General features: G+C 42.0%; 1 protein-coding gene and 1 long non-coding RNA gene across 2 annotated transcripts in view; one reads left to right on the top strand and one right to left on the bottom strand.

Annotated features, from left to right (window-relative positions):
- The window catches only part of LOC146865737 (uncharacterized), a 127,791-nt gene extending 117,716 nt beyond the window's left edge, over window positions 1-10,075 (bottom strand). The window contains exon 1 of the long non-coding RNA XR_014976692.1: window positions 9,608-10,075. This is a non-coding gene — a long non-coding RNA (uncharacterized LOC146865737). The remainder of the gene's footprint in view (window positions 1-9,607) is intronic.
- Window positions 1-13,999, top strand: part of TMEM232 (transmembrane protein 232) — a 684,788-nt gene that overhangs the window by 292,713 nt on the left and 378,076 nt on the right. The gene's annotated exons all lie outside the window — the stretch shown is intronic.

The raw sequence follows: 13,999 nt of genomic DNA, 5'->3' as shown, positions 1-13,999 counted from the left end.
GGGGCGAAACAGAGAAGTATGTGTCTGATTTTATACTATGTTTCAGATGACTAAACTTGAGGGCTGCACTATGTCCTGGCACGTTGTTGGAGACACACCCGTGGCAGAAAGGGGAGCTGTGAGGATTTTCTCCACAGTCTCAACACTCACTCTCCCTCTCCATCTCTTCCTTTCTGTCATTCACACTCTTTCTGTCTCTCACTCTCTATCTCTTCCTTTCTCTCTCTCACACTCTTTCTCTCTTTGTCTGTCTCTTCCTCTCTCTCTCATTCTTTCTTTCTCTCTCTCTCTCTTCCTCTCTGTCTCACTATTTATCTCTCTCTTCCTCTCTCTCACACTGGTTTTCTCTTTCTCTCTCTCTTCCTTGTATCTCATTCTTTCTCTCTTTCTCTTTCTCTCTCTCTTCCTCTCTCTCTGACTCTTTCTCTCTTTCTCTGTCTTCCTCTCTCTCTCTCTTTCTTTCTTTCTCTCTCTCACTCTTTCTCTCGCTCTCCTTTGATGGACGCATGACGCACAATCTTATCTTTCTTTTTGTCTTGCAGGCTGTGATTCACAAATTGTTGAGGGATGACACGCCATGCCTGTACCTACTTTTATTTTGTTGTTTTGTTTAAATAAAATGACTGAGATTCTTATTTGTCCAACCTCACATGCCGCTTCTTAATTATAATTGTGCAACATCAGCCAATTTGTTACGTTCCAGATTTCCTAAGCTTGCTGTCACATTTGTTTGTGGGGGGTCGGGGTGAGGGGGGATGGCGGACAAGGGGCTGGTGGCGGGGGGTGTCAGGGCAGTGTTGGGTGTCCGAGCTGCATGATCATTGGCTCCATTGCATCTGTTGTCATTCAGGTGTGGCTCTGGGCTCGGCTCCCATTCATGTTGCAGGTTGTAGTCCGACTTTACACCAGCTCAGAGCAGGTGTAAACTTCCTGCTACTAACACACCTTATTGTCTGTTTTGTACTCTCTTCGACGATCTTGCTGGTGGTTGAGAAACTTGCGAAGTGATACATTTGCAGCTTTTTGCACGGGAACGCCTACTCTACGTCTCATTCGCAATATTTGCTTGGGTCAACCGTGACAATGCTTTTTGAGGCTGCTCTCGCTGTAAACTGGTGATATGGGCTGTTTGCACAAGCTTGTGAATGGTGTGTTAAAATCTATCACCATTTTGGTTGCGATAAAGTGCTGTTAACTTGGCGATGTGTCCTTTAGAATATACCCCTCGGTGTTTGAAAGACTTAAGAAGTACTAGAGTGCCGCGCTGAGAGCCGTGCACCTTTCTCTTTTACACAGGACGCCGTGCTGAGAGCCGCGCTAGAGTCGCGACCCGATTTAAAACAATAAAAAAAATAGTCCACTTTCACTAATTTCCATTCTCCTTGGGGACCCCATCCCCCGAAGCATCCCGACATGTTCATTATTTAAAAAATAAAATAAAAGAGGGCCGCGTTGGCCCTCCTCCCGTGGCCAATTCCGGCCCTGAGGACTCCAACCCCTGGGCCTGGCCTCACTGTTGGGGGCCATGGGGGGAGCCCCAATGCTCCCATGGTCCCGCTGGCTGCCTGCGTCCTGCGGGAGCCGGCATTGCTTTTCCACACGGGGAGCTGCTGACATGCAGCTCCCCTTGTGGGAATCAATCAGCTTTGGATTTTGGAAGCGAGAGCAGGTTTCCCTGCTCTCGCTTCCAAAATCCAAAGCAAGTTCGCTATGACAGGGCGGGAGCCGTGCAGCTCCCGCCCTGTCATTGCAAACAGCAGTGTCCTGGGGGTGGGTACCCCGGGACACTGCAGGAGCCGGCCCTGGGGGGTGGCGGTCCCCAGGGCCATCATGGGTTCCAGGAGGAGGGCCGCACGCCCCCCTCCTATCATGAGTGAAGCCCTGGGGAGGTTGTGGTCCCCGGGGCTGCGGGGGCCACAGCGGGACCCCGCTAATATTTTGTAAGAAATGACCCCATGAGCGAGCCCACCCGGGGGCCTCATTAAAATAAAACGTGCTTCATTGTTTTTAAACAATTTCAGCGGAATTCGCGACCCCAGCGCATATTGCGCCAAAATATACATTTTTTAAATTCTTTTCTGGGCCCTGGGGGTCCTTCTGGGACCCCCTGAGCAGGCCTAGGGGGTCAGGGTGTTTCTACCCTGCCCCCTTCTCTTGTTTTATATCTTTGTTTCTCTGTTTTCTGGTGACTCACTTCCACCGAGTCACAAGATGGCTGCCAGCACTTCCTGGTTTGGAGTGTTGACAGCAACTACTGAACAGATTTACACCATTTAAACCAAGCACTACCTTTTTGCCAAATTTGGGATAATTCCGTTCAGCAGTTTCGGCTGTAGCCTTTCCCAAAGTTTCCTATGGGAAATTGATTTTTTGACTCCTATTTTTTGAATTTCTCAAAAACTACTGAACGGATTTACACCATTTAAAAAAAAGGTTGCTTGCTGAACCAAGCTCTACCTATTTGCCAAATTTGGGGTAATTCTGTTACGCAGTTCGGGCTGTAGCCCATCTCAAAATTTCCTATGGAAATTAACATTGAGAAAATGCGTTTTGGGACCCCCCTTTTTTCTCAGCCCCCGCTATAGTTAGCTCAGGTAACTTTACCTGCTGAATTTCACTGATTTTAGTAGAATCTGAGCCTAACTATAAAGTCCCTTGTTTTTTCAGTGAACTTTTAAGGATTTCCTAAATCTATTTCCTAACTATAACTTCCCTGTAACCTTTGTTTTTTCAGTGAAATTGTAATGCTTTTTTAATTTTATTTGCTAACTGTAACCTTTGAAAGTGAGTGTGTGCGTGTTTGTATAGGTAGGAGAGTGGGAGTGTGAGTGGCTCTATGGGTCAGTGACTGGTTATGTGAGTGGCTGTATTGGTCTGTGAGTGGGTGTGTGAGTGAATGCGTGTAGGAGTGGATGTGTGAGCAGTTTTAAGGGTGTCTGAGTGGCTGTGTGAGTGGATTTGTGAGTCAGTGAGTGGGTGAGGGAGTGGCTATATATAAGTGGATTTGTGAGTAGCTGTGTGTGTGTGTGTGAGTGGGTTTGTGATTGGCTGTATGGGTCTGTGAGTGGGTGTGTGAGTGGCTGTATGGGTCTCTGAGTGGGTGTGTGATTGTCTGATTGGGTCTGTGAGTGGGTGCTTGATTGTCTGAGTTGGTTTGTGAGTGGGTGTGTGAGCATATGAGTTGGTTTCCAAGTGGGTGCATGAGTGTCTGAAAGGGTCTGTGAGTGGGTGCATGAGTTTCTGAGTAGGTTTGTGAGTGGGTGTGTGATTGTCTGAGTGGGTCTGTGAGTGGGTGTGTCAGACTCTGTGAATGGGCATGTAAGTCTCTGAGTAAATCTGTGAGTGGGCACATGAGTGGGTTGTGAGTGTGTGCATGGGTGTCTTAGAGGGTCTGTGAGTGCGTACGTGAGTGTCTGAGTGGGATTGTGAGTGGATGTGTGAATGTGTGAGTGGGTCTGTGAGTGGGCACATCAGTGTCCCAGTGGGACTGAGATTTGGTATGTGACTGTCTGAGTGGGTCTCTGAGTGGATGTGTGAGTGTCTGATTAGGTATCTAAGTGGGTGCATAAGTGTCTGATTGGGTCCATGAGTAGGGGTGTGAGTGTCTGAGGCAGACTGAAGGTGGGTGTGTGAATAAATATTTTTCATAACAATTTGGGTGATATTCATGAATTTGTCACTATGTTACATGGGTGGCATGCTGAGTGTTGTGGCGAATTTGCGAATATTGCGCAAGGTGCAGAAAACCTTTCTTCTGCAATTTCTGTCCATACTGTGTCCCTGAAACACCACTATGTTCCACTCATAAGGTCAGGGTACATCCAACCTCACATCTTAATCAAGTTTCTACCATTTCACTTTAGCTCTGGGGACTGTGTGGATAAACTAAAATGGTGGCTACAACTTTCTGCTCAGGTTGTGGCCAGCCAATCACTGCATTCCGGTTGGTGAGCCAATTTGTGAATCGTCGTGTAATAGTTGCAAATTAGTCGTGACCCTAGATATCCAAAACATGGATTTCCTTTAATTTTTTTTAAACTACTGAAGAGATTTACACCAAATAACAAAAAGCATGATCTGTGGAACAAAATCTAACTTTCTGCCAAATTCTGTGTAATTCCATCTAGCAGTTTGGACTGCAAGCATGTCTAGAGACTCTATAGGAATTATCATGTGACCTCCCCTTTTACCCAGCCCCCGCTTGACGGATCACCCCAAAACTTTCGATACACAACTAGACATACCGGCACACATTTTTGGGAAACATTTGTGAAGATTTGTCAAACTGCGCCAAAGATGTAGGCAGGACAAAAAAATGCATTTCCTATGGAAACATGGTCCTTACTATAACTACCTACCGGCAACCGCAAATAGGTGATATATACGCCTTCAAAAACATGAGGAAACGATAAAAGCTCGCAAAATATTCAAATTTGCAAGGGATAAGAAGGACTATGAATCGGGTAGAATTTTTACCTTTGCACGCAAATTTGATATAGTGAAAAGACAAGCAATGGGGCCTAACATACCATCAGCTACTTCAAGTTCCTCACGCAATACTGTGATTAGTGAGAGTGACCTGACCTCTCTGGCAAGCAGTACTAGTTCACCAGAAAGTGGACTCAACCAAATACCAACAGTAACATCTATTAGCCTCTCACCATCAGAAGAACTTAGTTTTTTAGTAGAGGACCGCCGGCAAACTCTCCGGCAGAGCACTGAAGCGAAGAGAGGCGCAGACGGAGGAACAAATACAGACAACAAAGGCGCCCATGTAAAATCAGGAAACTACAGGGGAAGATGGCGCAATTCAAAGAAGAAAAATTAAATACTGACCTATCGACCCATATGGATAACACTGTCATCAATTTAACCAATTTCCATCTCACTGCAGCGGAAACACGAATATTATCCTTAGGTTTGTCACACTGTCCGCCAAATCGGTTCAAATATGTGCAAACCAGAATTGATATTTTAAAATTTGTCCGCAAGCTTAAGCTTTTGAAGCACTTCAAACTGAATAAATCTGTAAGCAAAGCTACATCTATATTAGAAATTGACAATCCGAGCAGCAAGCTACAAGTAGGCGACATTACTAACTTAAAAAACATTCATGCACTTGTGGCCAATCCTGATGACAGTGTTTGTAGTACACAGAACCAACTAGTTAATCTTGGCACCACTGGTAATCAATCTGCATTTAGTCCTTTTCGTCCACAATCTACATTCATCCCTCTAATGCCCAAAGATGCCATTGACACGTTTAGCGAGTGTGTCATCAATGATTTAAAGGTTCTCAATCGCAAAGTTTTGACAAAAATGAAGCACTGCTCATATCGAGACATACAATATGCGGCATTGATGAAAAAGTTGAAAGACAGTCCTGACATCATTATAACTAAGGCAGATAAAGGTGGTAATACGGTATTGTGGCCTAAAGCTGAATTTTTGCAAGAGGCACACTGTCATCTCAACGAGGCCTCATGCTATAGAAAAGCCTCTACTAATGATATGAAGCAACTGAAGGATTTGGTACATAAGGAACTCGCGCAATGGAAAAGGGATGGTTTACTAAACAAAAATGAGTAAACATTTTTAAAAGTTGATTTTCCTATCACAACGGTGCTGTATTTCATCCCAAAAATACACAAACAAGTGTCTCCCATTCCGGGTAGACCCATTATATCAGCGCAGAGGAGCCTTTTTGAATCTATATCCAAGTATGTTGACTATTTTCTACATGATTTTGTTGAGGAACTACCATCATTTATTAAGGATACTGGACATTTTTTATCTAATGTACAATCAGTGAGATGGCAGGATGATTATTTGTTCATTGTTATGGACATTTGTTCCTTATACACCAGTATATGACATGCTGATGGGATAAATGCAGTTAAATTCTATCTGGAAAAAAGAAGCATTGTTTTTTACCAGCATAGCAATATGTTATTACACATGATCAAACTGTGTTTAGAGAATAACTACTTCTTGTTCAACAATGAGGTATTCCAGCAACTGCGGGGCGTGGCCATGGGGGCTTGCTTCTCCCCCAGTTACGCGTGTTTACACGTGGGCTGGCGGGAGGAGCATGTCCTCAGGCGGACTCACGGCGAGCTGTATGATGCCCATGTTGTCCGGTGGTGGCGATTTATTGATGATATTTGCATTATTTGGAAAGGATCATTAGAATCAGCCAACAACTTTGTGAAGCGTGTCAATAACAACAGTCTTAACTTAGAATTCACTGCTCAGATCTGTTCAGAAAAAGTTCCATTTTTAGATGTAGAATTATACATCGAGGACAGCATGCTACAAACCAGACTTCATAGGAAAGTGACAGCAGGTAATGCTATTCTGCATGCCTACAGTTCACATCCTCGTCATCTCTTGAAAAGCATTCCTTATGGAAAGTTTCTCCGTTTAAGACGTATTTGTAGCTCCAACAACGATCTGGTAATGTGTCAGAATCAATAATTTGACAGATTTTTAGCCCGTGGGTATAAGTGCAATGATTTGAAGTTGGCCTTAACTAAAGCCAACAGTATGGATCGTTCTGAATATCTTGGTAGAGTATCCAATAGGACTATATGCAAAAACACCGCCATGTCTTCTGAATCAGCTTCTGTCCGACTAATCACCACCTTCTGCAGTCAGGACAAAGAAATAAGAAGGGTAATCTATAAGAACTGGCCTATCATTCAAACCGATCTCACCATGTCTTAATTGGCCCCTAGTCTACCTCAGATTACTAGATTAAAAGAGCACCCTCTATGAGGGATGCTCTAGTAAAAACAAGCCCAGAATCAACTAAGGGAGGCACGTGGTTGTCCAAACATACAGGGTTCTTTAAATGTAGTACATGTAGGGCCTGCAAGTTTGGAATTACTACTTCTGAGTTTACTAATGCTTTTGAATCCAGGCCCACCAAAATATCTGTTTTTTTTACTTGCAGAACGGACCATGCAGTGTACATACTTGAGTGTTCGTGCAAGTTAAAGTACGTGGGCAGCACCAAATTACCAGTATTCACTCGCATTTTGCAGCACCTTCGTGCTATTGTAAACTCAGATGCAAGTTACCCGGTGGCACGCCACTTTAAGTTAGTTCATCAAAACAACTTAAATGATTTAAGGTACTTTTTAGTTGACGCGGTGCCTAAACTATCAAGAGGTGGTAATAGGGAGAAAAAACTAAGGCAACTTGAGTCCCATTATATAGTACTTCTTGATACGAAGATGCCAAATGGGCTCAATACGGGAGAAGATTTGCACAACTTTTTATAAATCTATTTTAGTCTCTTCCTGTTGCTTCAGATCTGGTTACTGTTAGGTAGGGGTTTTGTTGTTGTATTCACCGATCCGATTTTTTGCTGGTCTATTAACCAACTTCGTGCTCGCTTCTTAACCCGATTTTAACCTTTTGGGGTTTCTTTTGGGCTTTGGGGTCGGGTTCGCGGTTTGATTTTTAGACAGCTTCTTGTTGGTGTGATATGGCGACTCCAGTTGTTGAGTGATACATTAGCATATATCGTATCTTACATTTCACCTAATTATTGGGCCGCTGTTACAATAACACATACATTGAATGTACCCTTCGTATGCTGCTAGTTTTCTATATGTCACATACTGTGTCTCTCTGATTTATGATATGATGTTATGAATTGAAACACTGTCTGTCTTTGCTGCTTATCTGTTATATTGGTTAGCATTCTCTATATATATTTTGCACCTATACTATAGATTGAGACCCACTAGGGTTTTTTCTATCTGCTGCTTATGTAAATATTGGCCTATGCACTTGCACTTTAATGCAATGCAGTTCTATTGTGTAGTTTTGATATGATGTTTTTCAGCTCTTTTGTTCTTTATGCACTGCTCATATTATTTTATACATATATATTTATATATGTGTTATACATTTTGCACTTGCACTTTTGAGCCATCATTAATTATGGCACTTGCAATGTTGAGGCTAATTAGGCCACATTGAGAGTATAGGTGCCAGAGTAGATTTTGCTTTTAGGCTTATCCTATCAATTGGCTACACTGCAGTTATGTTGGCCTGTCCCACTAGCAGCTGAGTGTGCACTTTAATATTTTCATTGACAATAGTAGTTTATATGAATGTTGGGAATCTGCTACAGCTTCTTTTTGATTTGTTCACTTATATTGTATCTGTACCTATTGGCCTAGTATAGGAAGGGTGGTGAGATTAGAGACTCCATTTTCGTCTCTCATAAATAGATAATCAAAAATGTAATGTTTTCATATTTTACCCCTTCTTCTATACATATTTATTGGCTACATTTTATCAGCACTAGCACTGTGGTTTATTATTTTTTTAACCTCCCTTATGGTTATTAACAATTTTTTAAGATGATTTTATGAACAGGACCCTTTTAAGAATGTTTTTTGCTTAAAATATTATATAATGTGTATATAGTTTACACATTAGCAGTCTGTCTTTTCGGATTCTAATATTTTGTTTATGTTTATGAATTTGGGTGCTCCTGGTCATGGTAGTGTGCTGTTTAGCTTCATCTTGTATAGTCATTGGCTGTTCTGGGAGGAGGGTACAAGGTGAGAGCATTTAAAAAAGTGACTTGATTTCAGCGTGTCATGTGATCAAGGTCGTGTTCTAAGGACCGAAACGCGTCATGTCAGGGTGCCTGGAATAAAGTTTGCACTATTCATTCTATTTCTGCAGTACGTTGTGGTCTGTACCTGTGCCTCTTCCTGGATATCACGGAGAATGGGATGGTGAACTGTTTTATATATATATATATATATGTATCTTACAACATATGCATGCTATAAAAAAACAAGGATTTGACGTATCCTGTAGTGAGACACTGTCCGAGTGATGTAACCCAACGTGATTGACACCACACCAAACTTTTTTTCCGGGGGGGAGGGGGGGATAGAGTTAAAACCCTTCATTGCCTGGAGAGCATGTACATCCTCAACTTGGATTCCATATATCCCAGTGGATTAGATATGGAAGAGGATTTACACAGTTTCTTATAAAACAAAACCATTGTAAATACATGTCTCCATATTCAAAACATTGTATGACCTCTCAAACATCATTATTGGGAATCACCATCCCCATCTTTTTGCCTTCTCCTTATGATATGAGTTCCAGTGAGCCATATCCCACCCTCTCTTTTCTAACTGAATGGGAGTTATTTAGGAGTTTACTTATGTAGATAGGAAAGGATATTAAGAGCCAAAACGCATTCACTTTAATAATGAAAAAGTATAAGGTGATGTGAAGGTATTGGCCATATATGTAATGTAATGAATCTGCCAAACAGGTTATAAGCATAAAGAAGCAAATGAATGATGTGTGGCAATAATATGTAAATATTTTGTATATTTGTTTTTTGTAAATAGGTCCAATGAAACATAGGACAAACACACAAATACATTTTTTTCTTCTATAGTAATGTGGATAGAAGGCACAAATTACATTGACACACATCCATACAAACACAGATATGTTTAAGAAAACTATATAATATGTAAAGTAAAGAGGTTTGTAAAGACAAAAAGAGAGAAAATATTAAGAGAGAAAATAGTATTTTCTTTAGTTTTATGCTCACCTGATGTTTATAGCCTCCAAACATGGCGTTGCTGCATTCATGTGATCAAGGCTGTGGCTGCGGCCGAAACACATGATGATGACATAAGCAACTGAAAATAAACTTTTCAAACATCCTTGGTGGTCTGTTTCTGCGCCCAAAGGAGCATTTGAGGAATTGACATGGGAGAATATTTATATATAGGACGCCTCAGCCTGTCGGACAGGGGCTTGTTGGGTTGCGTTATTCCCCAAAATATTCCAAGCGAAATTGCTATCCACCTCAGGATTATGCAAACAAGCCACACCACCGTCCTTCGTAACCACCTTTATTCAGGCAATAGCAGGTAATATGCATAACGTGTTTCAACTCTATGAAGTCTTTTTCAAATGCATCAAACAGAGTGGCAGCCTCTAAGTTTCTTTATAAAAGCAGATGAAAAGCAGTGATGAGGGTCACGTGACACTCACTTGATTTTTGAATTTTTAAAGAAACATTGTTCATGGTAGTGCTCACTTTATGACAAATGTCTCCTATTATATTTGGATACAGTGCACAATTCGACTTCTATAATGTTTAGGTGAATCTTGAAACAATTCATTCAATTATCTCCTTAATTACTTGCACTGCTACTCGTTCCGTATTATTCAGGGACCACATTATCCATAATGCATCATTATTGTCATGTACACCTGTGTTCCTTCATCACTCTAAATTACAACTCCTGCACTTCCTCATTCTGCCTTTCAAAGGATTAAATTCCATACGTGGCTGAGTCAAACTGCAAGCAGGCTTCGGTTTTGCCACTTGTTGTAAAAGCTGTCTTTTGGGTTTAAAAAGGAATCCTTTTGCCTTTCACTCCTTTCTGTACGGCGCGCAAGGGTAGAAACCCCCGCAAATCTTAGCTGTCATTTTACAGGTTTCCAAAGTTCATTGTGCGGGACTGCTTTGCGCGCTGGCCCAGCTTCAATGATTTTGTCCACATTGTTCAAGTTCATCTTGTTACATTAATTCCCGAAGAAGACAACGCTGCAGTACGCCCCAGCCTGTCGGACCAGGGCTTGTTTGGTTGCGTTATTGCCCAAAATATTCCAAAGGAAATTGCTATTCACTTCCGGATTATGCAAACAAGCCACACCAACGTCCTTCGTAATCACCTTTATTCAGGCAATAGCAGGTAATATGCATAACAGCAGATGAAAAGCAGTGATTAGGGTCACATGACACTCACTTGGCTTTTGAATTTTTAAAGAAATATTTTTCATGTTAGTGGTCACTTTCTGACAATTATATATTATTATTATTATATTTGGATACAGTGCATAATTGTCTGATCAATCGTTATTTTACTCGCCATGTCATTTCAGTTTAGACCCAACATTATGCAAATCAACCTCAACCCTGTTCACCATGAGAATGGTCCAGCCTGAACTATCAGGCCAGGTCCTCCCTGGACTGGAAACAAGCATCCTGGGACCAGTTTCAGGGCATCACCCCACATGAGCCAGGCTAGCTTGAAACAGGTAGGGACCCACACACCTATATGTTTGTGGGTTTTCAAAAACTGCCAGGAAATTACTGCCCTGGGACACTCATTCACCTACCCCGGGAGAAGATTTTCTCACACTGACACATATGTGTGCATTAATCTTGTTAGGAGAGCAAAATGACTCTTATGAATTGAAAATGTAATTTTGTACTCATGAAAGAAACTATTGGTAAGTGCAAATCAAAGTTTCACTTGCAATTAGCCTAGTCTCTGTAGGAGTTTGAGTTTGGAATACATGTACTACACGACGTCCCTGGCCTGATTTACAGAATCTACTGCCATATAAAGTGCTTCTGCTTCCAGTATAAAAAAGTGCGGACTGATCTGGACGAGCCAAAATAGGAGCTAGTCCGATTTTACTCATCGGTAATTGAAAAGCCTTAGTTAGATGTCCAGTGAAACTACCTGACGGGTTCATAGTCTGAGGGACACAGTAAAGGCAGAAGACTGTGGTGTATAATAGTGCCAAATATTGCTCAAGCCATGGATACATTGTACCCCTACGATCATGACTGATATAGCGTTTCGAGGATTGTTTGTAATATCTATGAAGTCATGATAATGCCACTGTCTTAAATATTGAATCCTTGGGACTCGTTCTGGTCTTGGTGGAAGAACCCCTTTTATAACATTGTAAAGGTGGTATCGCAGTATCTGCTATACAATGCAAGCATGGATAAGGTATTCTCCATACAAAAAATATGCTGGTATGTCATCAAGGCAGATGATTGCAAACATATCCTATTGGTCTTGAAACACTTTGTTGGTAAATATTTCAAATGTTAGGGTGCATGACTGCACCCGAAATGATTAACACAAATGAATTGCTTGTAAAAGGGTTTTTTCCATTTGTCTACCTCAGCGGTGTGAAGTTGTGGAAATCTAAAATAATTTCCGTTAGCATAAGCTGAAGCCATCTTGGTTGTGGCATCCATTTTGTAGGCTTTGTAATTCTCCCATCCTCTGCTGCTCGTCTTTTTCCCTGCCTGTGCTGTCTATTTTAGTTGACTTCCTGATTCAGCTAAAAGCAATGTGCATGCTAAGAGTTTGAAGCTGCCAGAACACCTGGTCTTAGACTCAACTGTCAATTATTTTCTGCTGTTGTAAACAGTTGTGTTCCCCCTCCCACTTTGCTGACTAAGTGATCTCCCATCTGCCCATGTTTGTCGGTAACTATTCCTGTGTAGGCCTGTACCTTCTATTTGTATACACATGCTTACCAGTGCAGAAAAAGCTGTAATTAAGGCCTGTGTTCTGTGACTTCAATGTACTACCTCAGGCAGCACTTGAGAGTGCTGTGTGGACGTAGTCCCACTCATGAGTGATTAAAAAACTTGTTATTTGAATTCCAGCTTCAGTGCCAATCTCTATTTTGTTGGTCTACGGACCCGTGGACAGAGAAGGGTGACCCCTGCACCGGTGTACTCATTAAAAAGCACATTTCCACAGTTGGGGGCCGACACGTCGGGTCTCATTGAGGATGCGACCGTCCAAAGGAGTGGTCTTGACGGAATAGTGGAATATTCCTGAGGAGACGTCCTGCATTAGGAGACCCTTGTCTTTGCAGCCGAAGTGATTTTTCCGGTTTTCTCGATTTGACCCTCCAGTTGTTGGCCGATCCCCACTGAGGTATCCTTTGGCGATATTTATGCAGTGACCATTAGCTCGACCAAGAGATTGGCAGTTGGAGGTTGGAGACTCGTTTGGTAAGGTCGCTGAAGCAGCACTCTTGTTTGCTTGGCCAAGATTCTGGTTTTGTTTGTTTGATTTATTTTTTGCAAAAGATAAAGGCAGGTAATGTGGAGATTTTTCTCCACTTTTGAATATTTTGGAATAGTAATATTTTACAAAAACTTGGAAGCATGCCTGTTTCCAGCACACTCCGTAGGCTGTGTTGCTGTCTTGGTGGTACCAAAAGGGATTTAGAATGAAGTCAGCCGGCTCCCCAGTGGGGACACCTAATAGACACATGTTTATTAAATACAGTATTTCTTCCAAAATGTATAGTACACTGTGGAACAAATAGACAAAAAAGGATCCTGATCTACAATGGCCAGTGAATGGGTCATTTGTCTTTAAAAAGATTCAATCTGTAGAGCAGTGTTTATTCATGAGAAAAAGTCGACAAGATATCCCTTATGGAGCATACTTACACACTGGCAGCGACCAACCCTACATGCCTGATTCTGGGTGATCTGAACATCCACTTCGATAATAAGGAAGCCAAACCAACTGCCGACCTGATAGCAGATCTCGAAACTCTACAACTAAAGTTACTAGGCCATCTTTCCACTCACACAAAGGGACATTTGTTAGATCCGGTATTTACCAACATCACCGATCTCACTGTCCTCGATCCCATTCCAGTACCCTGGACTGACGATTTTTTAGTCCCAATTAACTGGCAGCTAATCCGTACCTCACATTCTACTGCCCCTCCTAGCAAACCTTCTCGTCCCTGGTCCAAACTAGATGTAGAAACCTGGAAACACCATCTAGAGAGCTCCCCCCCGGAACTTGATGCTAACCCTATTTGCGCTGACGCACAATTCGCAGCTTGGATAAACGATACCTTGGACAAAACTCTCCCGAAAAAAATCTCTAGTAACTCACGGAACAAAGCCACCTCCCCCTGGTTCACGAGTGAATTACGGCTTCTAAAAAAAACCTGCAAGAGATCAGAAAGAGACTGGAGAAAAAACTTTGATCCCACAAAAAAAACTGAATACAAAATAACCCTCCTTACCTACAAAAAAGCACTTAAAGCCGCCCAAGTCAATTACTTTGAGGAGAAAATAAGATCATCTACCAACTCATCACGAGAAACGTTTCAAATAGCCAAGAAACTCCTCAAAGTGCCGGAG

Source organism: Triturus cristatus, chromosome 2_1 (assembly GCF_964204655.1).
Source record: "Triturus cristatus chromosome 2_1, aTriCri1.1, whole genome shotgun sequence".
NCBI lineage: Eukaryota > Metazoa > Chordata > Amphibia > Caudata > Salamandridae > Triturus > Triturus cristatus.
This window is presented reverse-complemented; position numbering and strand designations above follow the sequence as displayed.